Source organism: Solanum dulcamara, chromosome 12 (genome assembly GCF_947179165.1).
Source record: "Solanum dulcamara chromosome 12, daSolDulc1.2, whole genome shotgun sequence".
NCBI lineage: Eukaryota > Viridiplantae > Streptophyta > Magnoliopsida > Solanales > Solanaceae > Solanum > Solanum dulcamara.
In genome coordinates this window covers 47,860,503-47,882,356 of record NC_077248.1, presented here as the reverse complement: position 1 = coordinate 47,882,356, position 21,854 = coordinate 47,860,503, and the positions used below count along the sequence as shown (strand labels likewise).

General features: G+C 35.3%; 1 pseudogene; it reads left to right on the top strand.

The window, feature by feature from the left end:
• The window catches only part of LOC129875741 (protein RDM1-like), a 32,666-nt pseudogene extending 13,825 nt beyond the window's left edge, over positions 1–18,841 (top strand).
• The last annotated feature ends 3,013 nt before the right edge of the window (positions 18,842–21,854 follow it).

Here is a 21,854-nt window from a genome sequence, read left to right as displayed (position 1 = left end):
AGGAGGCTACAAGACATTTAGGATGTTACTTTCTTTCATATCTAGAATCGTGCAATAGAGCTGAGTCGTAGGAAATGAAATTCCTCATACTAACTTGTGATTTCAGCAGAAAGACAATATCGATAGAAAAAAGTAACTGACGATATTGAAAGTTACAAAGCACGCAGGTAAGCAAAGGCACGAAGGACCTATATCAGGTAAGGCGTTGCAATACGATTGATATATAAAGCTGAAAAATGAAAGAAAAAGTATACAAGAAAGTGCAATAGGTGCAGTTTGAGTGGACATATGAGGTAAGTCCATTTTCATACTACTAATTGTGAGCGCCCTGTGTGGTTGCGATATGAGATGATATGACTATATATGTGTGCCCTGTGAGGCATTATTGGTATTTTCTGTGTGCAGGTGTGGAGATACTAAGAAATACAGAGGAAACTCTATCCAAATTTTTCTAGAAATAAAAAAGAGAATGAGATGCAGGGCTGTAGTATGTCTTGAAAGGTTGTGCTCACAACAATGATCATATTTGACTAAACGAGTATGGCTGACCTTGAGAAATGAGTTAATTGCTGAATTAATGGCAATAAAAACTAGGAGGTCGATATGGGTATAGTAGAATAAAGTCGGGAAGGACCTATAGGCCAAAGAAGACGACTTAGAGAAAACTGATCGATCGGGATAAAACAATATAGTAAGGCATCGCCCGAATTGATACATAGGGATAAACTATGACAAGTTATAGTTGAACGATTTGCAGAACAACTGCTGCATTACAAGGTTATTAGAAAAATAAGTGGTATCCACCAGAATTAGGCTAGTGTTATGATGAAGCTCGAAATACGGATCATCAAAGTATAAGTACTCTCGAGTGGAGAGTTTGAACCGATCATGGGCACGAGCCAATTACTTATTGGGATGAAAGGAATATGGCTTTGAGTGCACTACTACATTACGGATGTTACTCGAGTACCAACCGTCAGATGAGATTTTATATGATATATTGCGAATACCAAAGCACCTTATGATTGTGCTAGGGGTTCTTATAAGAGCAATCAAACGTATGGACGATCTAACAGAAGATGTGGACATGGTGCAGTATGTTAAAAATGTTGGAGTAGAATCATTCGCGTGTGAATAGCTAAAAATAAACAGAGAATGACATGGGTACACCCTAAAAGGGGGGAGGTGGACAAGAGAAGTACAAGCATAAGAGAAAATCAACTAACGCTATCGTATATAAATGGGAACGCTTAAACTTCAAACGAGCCATAAGGGATAGAAGCAATTATACCTACACTACTGCACCGGATTCCGTCAAAACTCCGAATTTAAGCGTGCTTGGGTGAGAGTAGCATTGGGATGGGTGACCCCCTAGGAAGTGAAAAAGGAAACAAAACCAGTATGACAAAAAGAGATTGTAAGTGCGTGTTAGTGTAATGGCACATATGGAATAGAGTAAGCCAAGAGCAAAAAAGATTATGACTAAAATGGAACGCACTTCATGCAAATAGCACAAGAATAGTTGTGCGGCCTACGAACATTGGCATATTAAGAGTAAGGTCAAGGTATTACTCGATAAAAAGAAGTCGGTAATAGCAGTGTGATGGCTACATTTAGAATCGATTAAGGAAAAGTGTAAGATAGTTCGAGGCAGAACTAGTAAGATATAATCGATATTATAGGCAAAAGCCATAGTGGAACCCTAACCTCGACTGAAGGAGGTAAGCCGCTAGTATAGCGATGCTAAGGCATTTTCTGAATTTCTCTAAGTACCTACATACGTTTGTGTAAGAATTACAACATAATATTTGGTAGTAAAACTAGAAAGAAGATCTGAGTAAAAGAGCAAGATAGCATACCTAAGGTGTTGCAAGTTGAATTAAGAGGAATTGTATAATAGCTTAAATGAAGTGGAGCATCAGAGGCTTGATAGCTTGTTACGGGGGATGGGAATCCCGGCTCGAAAATGGAAGGCAATTAAGGTAGGTTATAGTCCAAGCTGACCTCACACTTTACGGAAGTATAATTTTATATGGGTTATGATCGATAGGACCTACTGTCCGATTTGAAGCAATACATTCAGTTTTCACAGATTAATACTCTGCAAGTATATAAACAACCCTCCCAAAATATTTCCTGGGGAGGAGGTCTATGTGACAGGGAGTTATCCTATGAGGGGCAACTTATTGCCATCCTGGATCGGCAGATTAAAAGGGGTGCGAACTAAGGACGTAGCTTTTGTCAAGGTGCCATGGTGGAATAAGAATCATGAAGAAATAACTTGGGAAACTGAAGAGGATATGAAACACAGGTATCCGTACCTATTTCCAAATGTCTACGGGTAAACCACTCCTAGAACTCATATATTAATTACTTGGATGAAAATGTATGTTATTGCAATAGAAGGGAATCTCCCTACAGTTTGTATAAAGTCTCAAGGGAAGTTTTATTCAACATTCGGGGACGAATGTTCTAAAGGGGGGAAGGATGTTACACCCCACACTCTCGAGCTTGGAATATCTCTTAAGTTCTTCAGACATTATCATGTGAGCTGGATAAGCTATGACACTATCAAACGACTTTAAGGAAAGACAAATGTGATACCCCATAGTAGAGAAGGTTGAAAATAGAGTCATAAGAATCCGGAAGGAATTGGAGGCCAAGTAATGGATCATAGGACTCGATTTACCTATGTAAGATACTAACTTAGAAGTATTACATACTTGAGATACTTGAGGACATACCAAGCTTACGTAGCACAGATTACATAGGCTCTTAAAATAAGGCGAGATTACGAACCCACGAGGAAAGGGAAAAGATGACATGTGGCAGCCAATGGAGGAGCGACATGTGGCAGCACCTCAAGCAAGCAGGTGACCCACCTACTTAGGGTCAAGTAGGTGACCCACCTACTTGGAGGTGGGGCCCATGAGGACACGTGGCAGCCTAGGGGTAAGGCATGGATCCGTGGCCCAATAGGGGCTGGACACGTGTTACCCTATGGGGATGACACGTGTCACCTCCTAGGACCACATATATACATGTATATCATGACTTAAATTCAGTTCCTGCACTTAAACTTCAGCAAACAAAAAGAAAAGCAAACCCTAGAATAAGAGAGAAAAATGTGACGGCTTGGAGGAAAAAAATAGGTAAGTCCCGATTTTGCTCCATAAATTAATTAGCTAAGGTATTCTTCTATCAAGAGGAGGTGGTTAATAACTTAACTTACCTATTTGGGGCAGCAAAAAGGAGTAACAACCAGCCACAACATTTCAACCGCGTCAAGGAGGTTCCGAAGTTAATTTTCAGCAAGTTTGGGAAGCCATGTGATAAGCTATGTCTTGATTCTCTTCTCCCACATTTTGTCAAGGATTTGGAAATTTTATAAGGGTGTGAATAATGTGAAGTTAGGGTTTGGAGCAGCACCAAACGGACAGCAAACAGTCCACACAGTTTCAGTGCAACTAGAGAAGTTTCGAGGCAAGTTTTGGCGAGTTTAGGCTAATTTCGGGTAAGGTAAGACTTCTCCTTTAAATTTGGACTTTATGGAGTTTTTATGTAGGGTATTATATACCTTATATACTGCTTGAAGTATAAAAAAGGTCGTGGAAATGCTCGACAATAGAAACAATCGAAAGTGAAGTCGTCGTAGTTAAATTATAGTCGAAATGGGGTGTTGTGCGTGTGGGGTGATGCTGCAGGTGTTTGGTGATTTGTTGCAGGGTATAAATGTATTTTAAAAAGGGTTTGGGTGCTGATGGTTTCATCCACACGACCCTCGTTTCGTATAATTAAAGGTTTTGCGAAACAAAGACTAGAAACCCTATTTTGGTATTACAATTTTCAGCAAGTCGGGTGGAGTTTATATTGTGTAATGTTGCCATGTTTTACTTGTATATGAGCTGCAGGTTGTTGTTGTTGGTTGGATTTAGTAATTAGTTATGTAATTGGGAATTCATATAGGGCACATTATAGGAGAGGTGTTGTCCGATTTTCGTTAATGCCTTAACTAGTTAAGGAACTAGTCGAGAAGGCGAGCGAGGGAATGGGGTTTATGAATACTCTTAAGTAATGTAAGACACTGAAAGGTCTAACGAGGTTGATGTTCGTATTGATTTCATGTTACCTAGGTTCACGAGACGACAAGGCGATCGGGACAAAGACTAACCCATAACAGGTATGTGAAACTTTCTTTTGGCATGTTTTTGGAATAAGTATGTAAAGCTTAGTCCTTCTCTCGGCATGTTTTTGGCATAAGTAGGTAAAGCTAGTCTTCTTTATTTTGGCATGTCTTAGATATAAGTTATGAATGGTTTGTATATGGAACTTGGGGATAGTTCCATTCGTAAAGCTTCGAGTACAGTCCATAATTCTTATCCACTTCGTAATGGTAGAATTGATAAGAAAACTAACATATATTTTTTATAAAGACGAAATATTCTTATGGACCTTTGTATTATTATGAGTTTGTATTGTGGACCCTTCTACTTGACTATTTATCAACTGAACTCTTAAACTCAATTAAAATAAGACTTTTACACCCCTCCAACCATGTGTGTAACTCACTCTCTCTTATATACATGACATGTCATATCCATGTCAGGTATATTAATACCATATCATAATTATTTCATAACTATTTTTAAATTATTAACCAAAAATGTTATTCCATAAAAGACAAAAATAATTAGTTTTCTATTTTAAAAAATAAAATAAAATAGTTATTTCTCTCATTTTTCCTCCACCTCCCTCAACCCACAACAACCATTAACACCATCTCCATTCTCCTTAATTTTTTTCTTCTTCGGGGATGTCATTCTCTATAGCCGTGGCGAGGTTTTTCAAGTTCTTAAAAGTCATAATTTTGATTATTTTTTTGATGTTTTCATCATTTGCAACTCTTAATGGAATTTTTTACCAATATCTACATCTACCATTTGAACCACCATTAAATCTCTTTTCTCCATTAATGCCAAGAAATCATCACTAAAATACCTCAATATATTTTAATGTTTGTAAATAATTTTATATAATATATTTTACCTAATTTCAGAAAGACATCTAATAATTACTTTTTATTCTTTAAGAATGTTGAAATTTTTGTCACCTTATGAATTGTAAATTACCCCAAAAAATAGATCTACAACAATAATACATTTTCAATTCTCTAGGAAGAAAGAAAATATGAACAAAAAAAAAAGAGAAAAAAGAAATTGGAAAAGGCTGGGAAGGGAAGATAGAAAGAAATAGGGGTTGGATGGGGAAGAAGGTACAGGGTGATAAGAAAGAGAAAAAGAAATGGGCTGGGGTGGGAAGAAGAAGAAAGAAGTGAGAAAAAATTATTTACTTTGTGTATTGGATGTTACTATCAATTGAGCAAATTAGATGTTATTTTCCAAGTGGACCCCACTTTTAAGTGGGCAACTTGCCCACTTGGTATTTGCTCTTCATCTTGGCCTATATATAGGCAAGATTGATATAAATGAATATAGAGAAAATATATATACACAACAATCTTTTCTTCTCCACAGTTTCTTCTTTCTTCTCCATTATTCTCTCCGCCTCATTTTGCTAAATTTAGTTTATTTTCATAATACGTTATCAACACAAAATTCTAATTTTCTTCAGATAAATTAATTTCTATATCAGGTATATCTACTGAAGAAATTTTATATTAGTTGTCTTTTCTATTTCTAAAATTAATTTCTACATCAGTTTTTTTATGTCAAATTTATCAAAACTTGAGTTTGTGGCACTTGATATTTTTGGAAAAAATTATTTATCATGGATCCTTGATGCTGAAATTCACCTTGACGCTAAGGGTATTGGTGATACTATTAAACAAGATAATAACACATCAAGCTAAGATAAAGCAAAGGCCATGATTTTTTTCGGTCATCATATTCATGAAGGATTAAAAACTGAATATTTAACTATAAAAGACCCCCTTGAATTATGGATTAATTTGAAGGATCGGTATCACCACCTAAAATTTATGGTGTTACCAAAAGCCCGATATGACTAGATATACCTTCGATTTCAAGATTTTAAAACTGTGACAGAATATAATTCTACTATCCACAAGGTAAGTTTTATGTTAAAATTATGTGGAGATTCTATCACTGATGATGACTTACTTGAGAAAACTCTTTCCACTTTTCACGCTTCAAATGTATTGCTACAACAGCAATATCGTGAAAAGGAATTCAAGAAGTATTCTGAATTAATTACATGCCTATTTATGGCTGCGCAAAATAATACTTTGCTGATAAAAAATTATGAAGCCCGACCCACTGGATCTGCTCCATTCTCTGAAGTGAATGTTGTAGCAGCGTATAATCAGTCTGAATCATGAAAAAATAATTATCGCGGCCGCGGACGTGGCCATGGTCGTGGACGTGGACTAGGACGTGGTAGAGGACGAAACAGTTATCGTCATCATGATAGAAGTAAACATGAAAATAATAAAGTTCCTCAAAATAATCCTTCCAGAGGTAAATTCAATATTTTCCACCAGTGTGGTATAAAGGGTCATTCGGCACGTGAATGCCGTACACCTGATCATTTCATGAAACTTTATCAAGCCTCTACCAAAAGAAGAAATAATAATGTGGAGGCGAATTTGAATTTTTGAACTGATGATAATGAAGCAAATTCCTCAAATAAATATGAAGATATTGAGGCAAATCTTGCTTATAAAGATGATGATTTTGGAGATCTACCAAATATTACTCATTTGAAAGCTGAAGACTTTATGAGTATTGATTGAGGAATTGATCATCTAACTGGGTATAAATCTTATAAAATAGTTACTGTTTTCTTAATTATGTTTGATATTATGTTGTACTTCGTAAAAATATTTTTTAAGGCAGTGCAATTTCTTAAAGTTTTTGTGTTGTTAGTTTTTCATGTTCTTATAATGTATCTTTTTATTTATGAAGAATATGGAAATTCCCAGTTATTAGTTGGATCCAAAATCAATTATGATGATATGTGTCTTATTGATAGTGCCACAACACACACTATTTTAAGAGATAAAAAATATTTCTCTTATTTGATTATGAAAGAAGCTAATATTAATACAATATCTGTTAGTACAAGATTAATTGAAGGATCCGGAAAGGCTAAAATTGTACTTGCCGGAGGAACAAATTTAACAATTAATGAAATATTATATTGTAGTAAGTCTCAAAGAAACTTATTAAGTTTCAAAGACATTCGTCAAAATGGTTATCATATTGAGACTACAACTGATGAAAAGAATTAATATCTTTACATTACTACAATGATGTCGGGCAAAAAGTTTATACTTGAAAGGTTACCCTCTCTTTCATCCGACTTATACTTCACAAGTATTAGCATGGTTAAAGCGCATGCCATAGTAAACCAAAAGTTTACTAACTCAAATGATTTTATTATTTGGCATGACTGGTTGGGCCATCCCGGTTCTAATATGATGCGCAAAATAATTGAGAGCTTACATGAACACTCTTTGAAGAACCAAAAGATTCTTCAATTTAAAGAATTCTCTTGTGCTGCATGTTCTCAAGGCAAATTGATTACTAGACCATCAGTAATCAAAGTGGATATCAAATCCCCAACATTTCTGGAACGTATACAGGGTGATATATGTGGGCCCTTTCACCCATCATGTGGACCATTTAAATATTATATGATTTTAATAGATGCATCTACAAGATGGTCAGATGTGTGCTTACTATCAACTCGTAATATGGCATTTGCAAGATTACTTGCTCAAATAATCAAGTTAAGAGCACAATTTTCAGATTATGCAATAAAGACAATTCGTCTTTATAATGCTGGTGAGTTCACATCTCTGGCATTTAATGATTATTGTTTGTCCATTGGAATAACAATTGAGCATTCGGTTGCTCATGTTCATACTTAAAATGGTCTAGCAGAATCATTGATTAAACTTCTCCAATTAATTGCTAGACCAATGCTTACGAGAATAAAACTTTCCATTTCATTATGGGGTCATGCTATTTTGCATGCAGCAAGTCTTGTGCGGATCAGACCCATAAGTCATCATAAAGTCTCCCCATTACAATTGACTTTTGGTCAGGAGACTAACATTTCCCATCTTAGAATATTTGGGTGTGCAGTATATCTTCCGATTGCTCCACCACAATGCACAAATATAGGACCCCAAAGAAGATTGGGGATATATGTTGGGTATGAATCTCCTTCTATCATAAAATATTTAGAACCTATGACTGAAGATTTATTCACCGCAAGGTTTGCTGATTTTCATTTTGATGAATCAGTATACCCAACATTAGGGGGAGAAAATAAGCAGCTGAAAAGGAAAATAGATTGAAATGCATTATCACTATCTCATTTAGATTCTTGTACAAATAAATGTGAACTGGAAGTTAAAAAGATAATTCATTTGTAAAATATTGCAAATCAACTGCCAGATGCATTCACTGACCTATCAAGAGTTACTAAATCTCATATCCCAGCTGCTAATGCTCCAATTCGAGTTGATGTCCCAGTATAAAAATTAAATAATGCAAATGAATTTAAACCACATTTAAAAGTGGTAGATCAATCGGTTTCAAAGATAAAAATCCTCAAAAAAAGGAGCAAACAATCAAGATGGTTATGATATGACGGAACCTGCTCAAGAAGAGCGAGAAGATATAACAATTGATAAAACCTTGGAAGAGGTTAAGGCGCCTGAAAATGATAAAGAAATTTCAATAAATTATATCTCATCAGGAAAAATATGGAACCAAAATAATGTAATTATCGATAATAGTTTTACTTATAATGTGGCTATGAAAATAATGCAACAAAATGAGGATCTTGAACCAAAATCTGTCGATGAATGTAGATAGAGGAATGATTGGCCAAAATGGAAAGATGCAATTCAAGTTGAATTAGTTTCGCTTGAAAAATGCGAAGTTTTCGGGTCGATAGTCCGAACATCTGAAGGTATTAAATTAGTCGATACAAATAGGTCTTTGTGCGAAAAAGAAATGAGAAAAATGAAGTCGTAAGATATAAAGCACGACTTGTGGCATAAGAATTTTTGCAAAGACCCGACATTGATTATATGAAAACATATTCTTCTATGGTGGATGCAATCACTTTCAGGTATCTTATAAATTTGGCAGTTTATGAAAAATTTGGCATGCATACGATGGATGTCGGTACAACCTATTTTTATGGTTCTCTAGATAACGATATCTTTATGAAAATTCCTGAAGAATTTAAAATGCATGAAATATATAAAGATTCCCGGGAAACTTGTTCAATAAAACTTCAAAAAATTTTATATGGGCTAAAACAATCAGGACGAATGTGGTACAATCGTCTTAGCAAATATTTGCTAAAAGAAGGATATAAAAATGATCCAATTTTCCCTTGTCTCTTTATGAAAAGGTCTGAATCTGAATTTGTAATAATAGCAGTATATGTTGATGATTTGAATATTATCAGAACTCCTGAAGAACTTTCAAAGGCATTAAAATGTCTGAAAAGGGAATTTGAAATGAAAGACCTCGGAAAGACAATTTTGTCTTGGTCTACAAATTGAATATTTTGCAAATTGGATATTTGTCCATCAATCAACATATACAGAAAATATTTTAAGAAGATTTTACATGGATAAAGCACACCCACTGAGTACCCCAATGATTGTGAGATCTCTTGATATTAATAAAGATCTATTTCGACCTCATGAAAATGATGAAAAGCTTATTGGTACTGAAATACCATACCTTAGTGCAATTGGTGCATTAATAAATCTTGCCAACAATTTTAGAACAGATATAGCTTTCACACTAAACTTGTTAGTAAGATTTAATTCTTCCCCAACACGAAGATACTAGAATGGAATTAAGCATATATTCAGATACCTCTGAAGGACCACAGATATGGGATTGTTTCACTCAAATGAATCCACGTCACAATTGATTGGTTACGCAGATGCGGTATATTTGTCTGATCCCCATAAAGGTCGATCGCAGACAGACTATTTATTTACATATGGTGGTACAGCTATATCATGGCGTTCAACAAAGCAAACTATGATTGCCACTTCCTCAAATCATGCAGAGATAATAACCATTCATGAAGCAAGTCGAGAATGTGTTTGGTTAAGATCCATAACTCAACACATTCAAGAAACATGTGACCTTTCTTTGAAAAGAGATGTTCCAATAATATTGTATGAAGACAATGCTGCATGTATAGCTCAATTAAAGGGATGATACATCAAAGGAGACATAACCAAACATATTTCACCAAAATTCTTCTTTACCCATGATCTTCAAAAGAAAGGTGAAATGGATGTTCAACAAGTTCGTTCAAGTGATAATTTAGCAGATATGTTTATCAAGACATTTCCAACTTCAACCTTTGAGAAATTGAGATACAAGATTGGAATGCGCCATCTTCGAGATATTAAATAATGTCTTCATCAGGGGGAGTATAATATGTGCTGCACTCTTTTTTCCTTAGTCTAGGTTTTGTCCCACTAGATTTTCCTAATAAGGTTTTTAATGAGACAACATTCAAGGCGTATTACCAGATGTGTGTACTCTTTTTTCTTTACTGGGGTTTTTTCCACTGAATTTTTCTTAGTAAGATTTTAACGAGGCACAACATGTATGGATTTATAGACATCCAAGGGAGAGTGTTGTGTATTGGATGTTACTATCAATTGAGCAAATTGGATGTTATTTTCCAAGTGGGCTCCACTTTTAAGTGGACAACTTGCCCACTTGGTATTTGCTCTTAATCTTGGCCTATATATTGGCAAGATTGATATAAATGAATATAGAGAAAATATATATACACGACAATCTTTTCTTCTCCACGGTTTCTTCTTTCTTCTTTATTATTCTCTCCGCCTCATTTTGCTAAATTTCGTTTATTTTCATAATATTTACAATTTTTTTATTTTTAGTCTTTTTAAAATAGTAATAATTATTTTTGAATCTATCAAACTATTTCACTTTTTATAAATAATATTGAGATATGAATAAATTATTAACTAGTTGGACGCTTGTTTGTTTTCTTTTGACCAGATAGTGGAGAAAGCTCAACAGTAGGCGAACTTAGTGCTCTCCGGACTCATCTCTTTGTCCGTCGAAATTCAAATGTAAGTTATGCTTCTCGCCAAATTTCCTCTGATAAGCCCTAGTCCATTTTCCTTGTTATGGTAAGAAAAAAATGATCTGGGCATGAATTTTTTTGAATCTGCTAAAATTGTCTATTTGAGATGATGTTGGATATTAGACTTGACAATTAGGTTTTTATGCAAAGAAATCAAAATAAGCGTCTATTGAAATTGTACAAGCTTTTGTATCTGTGTATATCTGAACTGTCATTCGCGCGTCTGATTTTTGTTCTTTAAATTTATCTCTCATGGTACTGTCGCTTTACACTGGAGGGGAGGATAGATTGTACACATTAGCCCTACATGAATTTTGTCGAATCTGCTATTTGAGATGAACTTTAACTTTAACTTGATAATCAGGTTTTTATGTGCAGAAGCCATCTATAGAAATTGTATGGCATTCCGTCCGGTTGCTAATTCACTTCATTGATTAGTAATTTCCTTCTTAGAGTGTAGTCATATTCTTTATGCATTTCATCTATGGGAGTAGACACTGCCTTTTTGTCCCCGTCCAATTAAAGTTACTATAGTTTCATCAAAGTTTTCATTTGTATAAGCTGCTAACATGTTTGTTTTTTATTTTCTTTTTCTCTGCACAGTTACAGTTATGAAAGGAGTAGTGCCATTTGGTGACCAGGTAGAGATATCATCAGGTGACTCGTCTTCCTCTAATACAGATGACTGTAAAACGGAAAGCAAATGGATGAAAAATAGTATCACCATTGATCAACCTGTTAGCGAATATGATTCTAAAGGTACTTGTCATAATTCACATAATTGTCTAGTGATTCTCTCAATCTACTCGCTGAACAAATGACATAATTCACATAATTATCTGTTGCTTTATCTCTGTTAAATAAAAAGAAAAACAAATCTTCTCTTCATTAAGTTTGGGATATATAGTATAGGTAGAGAATTTTTATGTTTTTCCTCAACACCTGAGGATCTTATTGGGCTGTTAGCATAATCTTGCGTCCTCCTTTAATATGGAAACTTGGGAATTAAAGATGGAGGTAGGAATTTAACTATCTGGTCAAGATTTATCACATCAAACTGTTGATTGCTGAAGTGTCATTAGCAAGCAGTTCATGCATAAGTAAAGATTGGTAGAATGAATTTGTTAATTCCATCTTACATCTTTCCCACCGTTTGTCTTATAGTCTTTGGTGTTATGGCATTCTGTAATGAAGTTCATCCATGCAGGATCTTCACATGAAATCTTTATATGAAGCTTTTATGCTAACACACACATATCATCTAATAGCACTTCAGTTCCACTTGTTTGAATAATGTAAGCTAAGAGCATCCCAATAGAAGTGATTTGAAATATACTTTGTAAACAGTTTGTTTTTCCGTCCTAAAAATGGTATTGTCTGTGGTTACAATATGCGCAAAAGCAGAACTTCCATTATATCATTTGTTGAAGTAAGGTGTTGCATTAATGGTATCAAGAAGATGTAATATAATTACAAGATAAGCTTGGTTAACTCCTAATATAGAATAACAGGGTGCTAACCAAAACTAAAAAAATTGGTTGCTGATCCAGAGTAAGAGAGTTAATAAAATCTAAACGGGGGATAGTTAAGTTTTTCTCTTTGGAAAAATGCTCCTGCGCACATATACCAAGATATTTCTCTCATACTTCTTATGGGGTGAAACACCCTTTTCCGGTGGCTCTTCAGCCGGAAAATCTCTTCCTTGTCTTCTTAACCTAAGTAATCACATTCTGTGATAGCTTCCAACATCCTCCTTTCATCTTTCCAGCCAGTTGTAGTGCTTTTCAGAGGATTTTCAAAGTGGCAAGCACAATTTCTTTCAATCGTTTTCCAATGATTGCTTAGAAACTTAGGTTTTTTTACAACATGAGTGAAGATACAATTTATCGTGATATTGGTTTTGAGTCTTTAGATATCATAAAGTTTTTCTCAGAATCAGAACGTGGTTTGAGTGGGTCGAACACAACAGAAATTCGATGAGGCGAGTAACTTTAAGCCTTAAAGTTATGCAGTGGGTTTGTCATGTATTTAATACAACATCCAAGGAACAATCACTGACAGTCAGAGATGGAAAATAAGGGACCGTTTTGTGATAAGAAAGGGTTGCTAGGATGATAAGCACCCTTCACCTCCAATCCTAAGGTTTTGGATTCGAGTCACCAAGTGAGCAAAAGGGGTGAGAGTTCCTTGGGAGGGGTAAAATAAAGGGACCATTTTGATGATTTTTTCTGCACTCTTAAAAACAATGATATATGGAAGGTACATCAATTTTATTGCGATATAAGGGGGTAGTCGAGCCATAATTATTACTCCAGAGGTGATAGTTAATGCTAGATGGTTAGAGGTAGACTAGAAAATCCCAAAATTCATAAATGCTTCAGGAAGAGTGAAGAACATAGCAATCTCCAGAACTGTACATCATGACACCTTTTCTAGTTATGTAGAGCAATGTATGGGTAACTAAAGGGACAGAGGCATCAACATTCAAAACCATAATGTCACAACCCGATTCCTCGAGTAATGATGACACCTACTATAACCCATCAGTAGGCAAACTAACCCGTATCCCAAAACTACAAGTAATGGGATTAAGGGCAGAAAGAGTAAACTCAAATAAACCATAACATAAATAACAGGAATCATACAAGAAGCGGAAGCAAGCCAAAACTATATACAAATAAAATATTCCTCCCAGAACCTGGAAGTCACATGTACAGAGATACTAACAAAATGATTACACATCCCAAAAGTGGACCAGAAAAACTAGACTATCTCAAAAAGGAAAAGACAAGTCAATATATACAAAAGAAGACGGGCAAATCTAGAATGCTGTGTGTTCACCTTTGCCTCCAAGTCTGACTACAGCTGGCTCGAGATCAACGCTGGTAGCTGGTGCTCCGACCTGCATCACAAAAACAAATACAAAATGTAGTATGAGTACCAAAACAATAGGTACCCAATAGGCATCATAGGCCGACTGAGCAAGAAAAACAAAAGCAATATGAAATGCGAGAACCTAACACCACCAGAAACAACAATGAGAAATCGAATAGGTATACATATGAGCGTACTAACAGACAAAGAAAAGGAGAGTAGTTAACTAAATCCGACCAGGCTCCCATAAACTTGATGAGTACGCTCGTGCACAAGTTAAAAGTAAAATCTAAGCGGACTCCCATAAGCCCGATAGACATAAACCCAAGTCCCCAATGAGTGCTCAAGATTCGTTCGGAATTTCGTGCGCACAAGCGAGATATGCTACCCCATCAATTTGACGTTCTGAGCTAAATGACGTAGTTAAAATTTCCATATAAGGACATTTTGACAAAAATTTGGTCCCACACCTAAATGCCATTATTAGCCAAATTCCACAATGTGCCTCAGAATTAGACTAGAAGCCCCGAAAAGCACACAAAGAGTCATTCTAGACCAAATTCGACATTTTTAGAACTAACCGTGCTGATGGAATTTTCATCCGAGTGCGTTTTCCAAGGATATTTAGCAAACTCTAATTTAGGCCAAATTTCAAAGGTTAAAATGCCAAATGACCCCAAACTCGTACCAAAAGCCTCGATACTCGTGCCGACCATGCCACTAGTCTAATTTGGCCATTCTAGAGTTGATGGAACTGTCAAATTCCATTAAAGGTCGTTTACCCGATGTGATGATCAAAATCAACTTTTCAAGTTCAAAAAGTTCCAAAATAAGAAAACGGGCCTAAAACCCAAATGAATGACCAGACAACCGAACAGTCAGTGCTAGAAAGTCATAAATGACTCGGGATCACTATAGAAATGCTCTAAACGACGAATGAATACATTAATTCAAAAATGACCTAGAGAGTCATTAGTCATGAACTCGAGGATCTCCATCCTTGTAAGCTCTAGGATCATTGAAGTTGACACTAGGGATCTGTTTATTCTTGATCTAGAAGTTGAATTCTCCTACTTGGACCAAGTAAAAGAGATACCTATCACATGCAAATCAAAAAGAAGGTGATTATCAATGAACTTCAGAAACTCCTCTATGGCCCTCGACACCACCCCACACCCAAACCTATTCTTCGAGAATTGAATGGTATTAGAATACCCCCCTCCCTTTTAACTCCCAAGAGGTATCCCACCTCACCATTCCATATCCTAACTTGTCCCACAAAATCTATTTTGACCCTCCCCTATCAGTCCATAAACTCCCTCGAAACCCCACTACTCCATTCCCAATGTTTCTGAATCGTACCCCTACCATGAACTCCCCTTTGTTAACCTCCAGATGCTCCATTTTTTTAGTATCCCAAAGCATAAGAATAACTCCTGCACTTCCCCAAGCCAAAATGTAATCTTGCTTCACCCACCGTACCCCCCCCCCCCAACCAAATACATGCACGCTCTTCTACTCCTCTAATAAGGCTATCTGTCAAGACCTCTATTTTTGTTTCTTGAATGTCTATCACATCTGCCCCCACTCCCTAAAGCCTACTTTGATGGTAGCCTTATTATCTATGTTGCGCAGACTCTTCATTTTTGTCGTTGAACCCATCTCAACATGACCTGGCACTGGTGCGGGATGCGTCTCAGATTCGATCAACCCCATCTGGATAATTTGACCAGAGTCAAGAACAGATTTTCTCCGACAAAGCTGATAAATGAATAGCTAATAGAAGTTGCAGAGACCATAGAGGAGTGAAAGAGGTTTTAGGGATGAAGAAAGAGAGGACAAATTTCTCGGAAGAAGAAATAGACAAACAAATTACTTTAATTATAAGTTGTCTTGGGAAAAGAAGTAGACACTAGAGAGAGGTGAAAAAGGTTTCTTGAAAGAAGAAAGAGAGGACAAATTTCTTTGAACAAGAAAGAAACAAACAAATTACTTTAATTACAAATTATACCGCGTTCACTGTAATGGCTCTTTTATTTCTTTGAGTTGTGACACTAACACGTAAATAATCAAATTTTATTCAAATATCTAGGTTATGCTATTTATAACTATTTTTTCCATATAAAATGAGTGATAATTTTTAAATTAATTAGTAGCATGTTAACTTTTTTGATAATTTAGAATATCTTTATAACCATATTTTTATAATGTTGAATTTCTTTAGCCGAATCTCTGCACCCGTATCCATATTCGGATTCATATCCTCGAATCTTAAAATTTAGATTTCGACTCTCGGATTCGCACTCGTCTCGGATACCTACACCCGAGTCTGAGCAACTTAGCCTATTATTAGGGTCATTCAAACTCCTCTTGTTCATGAAATAATTTTTATTTTTAATGACAACAAATTTATCTACTCCCCACCCCTCTTCTCCCCTGGCACTCTAGCTCTTTCCTTGCTTTTAGCTCTTCTTTCATACACCACTTTTTATTTTTTTTTCTTCCCAAAACTCCTTTGCTTATCCTCTCTGAGATCATTCATCTCCCATTTACTTCTTTTTCAATTTCTCGAAGCAATTTTTACACCCTATCCTCCTTTAAGGTATTTCTCTCCTACCCAACTAGACAAGTCTTGCCCAACCTCAAAGCAAGCCAACGGTAGTGCATCAACTCTTGAAACACCATTACAGTCACTTCCACAACCAATAACCAGCTGAAAAGTCCGTTTATAATTCATCAAATATTGGAAACTAAGGGAAGTGCGATAGCACATTTGTTGACTAAAGGGAGTATTAATGCTAATAGTTTTTTGGTAGTTGAATTACCTACTTAATCAGAGATCCTAATTTTCTTGTCTCTCCTGTAGACCTCTCCCATCTGGTCTCTTTCCCTTTTTCTCCAGCTTATGTCCAGAACACAACCACCAGCTACAAGAAAGCCTTCTCTTTGAGTGTGCACAAAGAGAATGCGGAAGGACATTTAAGGTCCACTCAGTTTTCATACTCTTATCTCATCATTTTGCTTTCAATTGCAGAACGCACATAGATTTTTTCTGTTCGTTCATTCTTGATTTTGTATCTGTATGACTTTTAAGAGAACTTGATTTTAGATCTGTATGAGTTTTATGAGCAATGCAGTATAAACTTTGTTTCGGGATGAAAATGATGAAAACTTTTTCTTTTCTTTCAAACAAGTTTTCTGCAACCTTGCCAATGGTAACAAAATAAGGATAATTTTAGAATTAGGAGATTCTCATAAAATGAAAATGAAATGCTGCATTTGGACAAATGCTAGATGCTTAGGTATTGCTTTTGGTTTTCTTCTCCAATAGATAGATCGTGAGACAATAAAGAAAAGATTACTACTTATAAAATAAAATAAGAAAAAAAGAGGCTATTTTGCATCAAGAAACTCTTACATGGGATGAAAAGAAAGAAGGGCTGGTGAAGACGGGAAGCAAAATATGAGGTGTAGTTTTTTTTTTTGGGTGTGGTTAGTCAAAAATGAGAAAATTAGATGGGAAAGGTTTAGAAGATACCCATCCATGCCAAATTTTTAGCCTTGTCAAATTTGGGAGAAAAGACGTATATCTATTTTGCTTCCTTTCGATCTGTACCAATTAACCGACAATCTCTGGCTAGAAGTAGCTTTCATTTAATAGAAGCTGGATGTCCCAAGGAAAATTCTCGTGCATAAATCTCTGTTCAGATACTTTAACTAATTTCTGATGTGAAAGTGCAAGTTTGAGAGGTCTCTTTGATGATAGTATTGACTCTCAAATGAGTTACTTTTTTTTGGTGAGTATGGATATTGTTTCAAAGATTTTATGTTCAAGTCTTGGTTCAAACTAGTTGCCACATGAGTGACTAGAGTGCAAGGTTACAATGCATCTTTACTTAATGTGTTATATTCGTATCACTAGTCTTACAAGCTCTGTATTACAGATTCAATCTTAAGAAGAGCAAGAATGTACCAAGAGTACATGAAGGTGGTCCCAATTCCCCCAGTGTGGTTTTGTTATCCCTTTCACCTCATGGGTTGGATTGGCTGCATCCATGAAGGAGTTATATGCGCAACCCCTACACTACCTGACCAATGTCCACATGAAGAAGTTGGATCAAATGAGGTTTGGTACTGATGATGAAGACGTTCCATTAGATACCATCATCGATCCTAGCAAAGCTGAAGCAACCATCTGGCTTATTGAAGAAGTTCACAGGTCAACATCGTCTCATCATTACATTGCTAGACTTTGGCTTGCTGATCCAATGTATCATGTCCATGTTGATGCAATTTTCCCTAAGCTGCTGAATTCATCAAAATAGATTCTTTGTCGATCTATCTTCATGGACTTGGTTTAGACTCATGAGCCTTCTACTTGAGAATCAATCCCATCTCTCCATCACTCTTCCCCAAACAGCCATCTATGTAAAAAAAAATGCGCATCATATGGATGCTTTTTCTCCTCATTTCACATGTTGATGCAGTGAACATATGTAGCCTGTTTGGATTGACTTATTTTTAAGCAGCTTATAAGTTAAAAACTGTTTATAAGTTAAAAAAAAAATAGGTGCAGACCAATTTTTTTTTTAACTTATAAGCTGTTTTCAACTTATAAACTTCTTAAAATAAGTTCATCTAAATAAACCCAATAATTTATTGGGGCTTATTTTAAGCACAAAATGGCTTTAAGTTGGTTAGTCAAACACTCAAAAAAGCTGAAAACAGCTTATAAGCCAATCCAAACGGCCTCATGGGCTAGATAGTGAAATTGTGCTTTTGCGTTACGTGGTGAAGTAGAAAGTTTTCAATGGTGTCTTTGCGGTTGTCAACTTATGTGCAGTGTAGTTAAGAAGGTATAGGTTCAATTGTTCAAGTGAACCTTGAACTTTTGACACACGGCTGGGGCATAGATATATGTGCGAAAAAAAAATCTAATATTTCAATAAATACTCGATTTTGAACCTATATTTTACATGTAGTATATATATGACATTGTGTTCAATGCATGTTTAACATTAGCATGTATGAAGCACTTTGTTATGCAAATAACAAAGTACATTTTTAAAAATTATCAAGTGACTGACGTGAAATCGAAAAGAAGACCTAGGATTAATTACTTATGAAGTAACATCACAAGACTAATAGAAACGCTCTGTTTCTTTTTCCTTTTATCTTTTTGCAAATAAGTACATTTGTAACAAGAAAGAGGAGAAAAATTACAATGGTAGATGCACAACCAATAAAAGTTATATGAGCCTCTATTATTTGTTTGACACTTGGATAGTGACCTACTTTTGTTAAAAAAAACTTTTTACTTGTTATTCACTTCTCTTCCACTCACCCAAAGGTTGTGATGGGTTTTCCTCATACACTCATGTTAAAGAGGTGAAAGACTTTTCTTATCGACTCATGGATTTTTGCGAATCAATCATGGTAATGAGCTACTTTAATGATTATTTGATAATGAGGATTGATATCTATCATTATCTTTCCTAATAATGTTAATGACTATGATTTATGACTTTTCATTGGGATAATGACAAAGCACCGAGAGGACATTAAGGCGGGGTTCGGTCCAGAAGCTCAAGTAGTTTCCCAAGGAAATCCTAGTAGCAATCTTTAGTCCCTAACTACGTTGCCTGCATAGGTTCTTGCCAATATGGCCTAGCTAGTTGATCCACATATTTCTCATGATGTTATGATATTTTCACGGAGTCTACTTTGGAAAAATAGCCTCTCCTTTCTCGTTGTGGGAGTTATATCAAATTCTATGTTATAGCTTGCATGGTCTTATTTATCAGTTAAAGATCTTATCCACACAAAGGTATATGAAATGATATAAGGCCTTATGATGTTTATGATGCATTGACCATATGATGATGATGTTCTTCAAATAGTTTCGTGTTTTATCCATGTTTTCACGATATTGGTCATGCATCCCATGCTTATATTTTGTATGTCCTATTATCATTGTTCATGCAAGTTTCTCATATACTTGGTGCATTCCATGTACTAATACATACTTTTTCTTATATTTTATTATAATGTAAGGACCGACGATTATCACACATCTCCTATTCATGGCTAGAGTTGAGCTTTATTTTATCATAGTTGGTGAGTCTTCATGCTTTGAGGATGAAACATTTATCTTTTATCATTTTATGACTTTATCTTTTAGTAATTGGGTGATCTATGAGCATGTCTTATGCCCTCATCTAGATTAGTAGAGGAATGTTGGATGTTCATGAAATCTGTGTTGTCTTTCTATTGAGTTGAGACTTTGCTTCCACTCTTATGATTTAGTCTTATTTCTTTAATTACCTTATGTATGCTCATGTATGATATAATAAGAGGCTTGGTTAGGGTCTTTCGAGATTCTAATCGTCTTGTCACACCTAGAGTCAAGCTTGGCTCGTAACACATGCACATCTCGATAGACACAAACACCTAGTATATGAAAAATTCACTAGAAAGCTACTATAGATTCAATTAAGCAATATTAGAATTGTTATTACATAAAAAAAAGTGATTTAGTTAAGTAATATTAAAGTCATTAAACACCAAAGATCAGAAGATCAAATCTTTATAGCAATAAAAACTCCAAGCTCAACAATTGAGGAACTACTCGGGGAGGGGTACAAGAAAATTATATATCAAAATATAAGTGTTGGACTTGAGAAAGTGGTAAATTTAAAGATTTAATTAAAATTTAATAAATTTTTTATATTTTATTTATGAATAATATATAAATAATTATGAAATTTATACATATAATTTCTCGGTTCGGTTTGGTTATTTTTGCGGTTCATTTTAAGTAAGATCAAAACCAAATTAAATAGTATCGATTATCAAAATATAAAATCAAACCTAATGAAACCAAATCAAATATCACTTTTTCTAATTGATTCGGTTTGGATAGCGGTTCGATTTATTTTTTTAACCATAACCATGAACAACCCTACTAGTCAGTGCTTCCATCTATGGTTCCACATCCTCTTCTGTTTCTTTCTCCACATCCTCTTCCATGTCATTCTGAGGTGGGGGAAGGGTCGCTCCTCTTGGTACATTCTCAGCATGAGTGGTACCCATATTAACCCTCTAGTGGGAGAATCAATACTACGTCCAATTAAAGCATACTATCAACAAAACACACATTTAAATATGTGGAAACAATTTAAATAATTAGTTTAAAAATTGAGTTCCCATAAACTCGGATAATATTATTAAAACATGCGGAAATTATCTCCCTAGAACTTGAAAATCATTATACCAAAACTCTATCTAAAGGTCTAGATTAAGGGGTTGTAATCTCGAGAACAATACATAATAAAACAATAGTCTAAAAAGTCTGAGTTCAAAAGGAAAGGACTAAGAGCTAAGATGAATCCACATGGCCTAAAAGAACTAGCTCAACCTTAAATTCCAACATTCAATAATCTCCTAACTGAGGTCTCTAGTCAGCTGCCTGAATATGCCCTGTACTCAACAAAATAAAAATAAAAAGTACAATATGAGTATACAACCACAGTCAACTAGTAGGATCACACGACCATTTTCAGTGAATAAAATATGAACAAGAAACTACAACATAGTAAGGCAATAATATACAATCACATCATAATTATGCAACTCTTGAATCATTATACAAGTAAACATACTCAATCACAATGCAACAATCAAACGATGGTCCTTTCATGGAAATCATGCCCAAACTGTTAGTGTATAGACATGACACCCATTTCAATAGTTAGTGTACCAGTGTGGTACCCATTTTAAATATACTAGCGTGGTACCCGATCCAATTGTACGGACGTGGTACATGATTC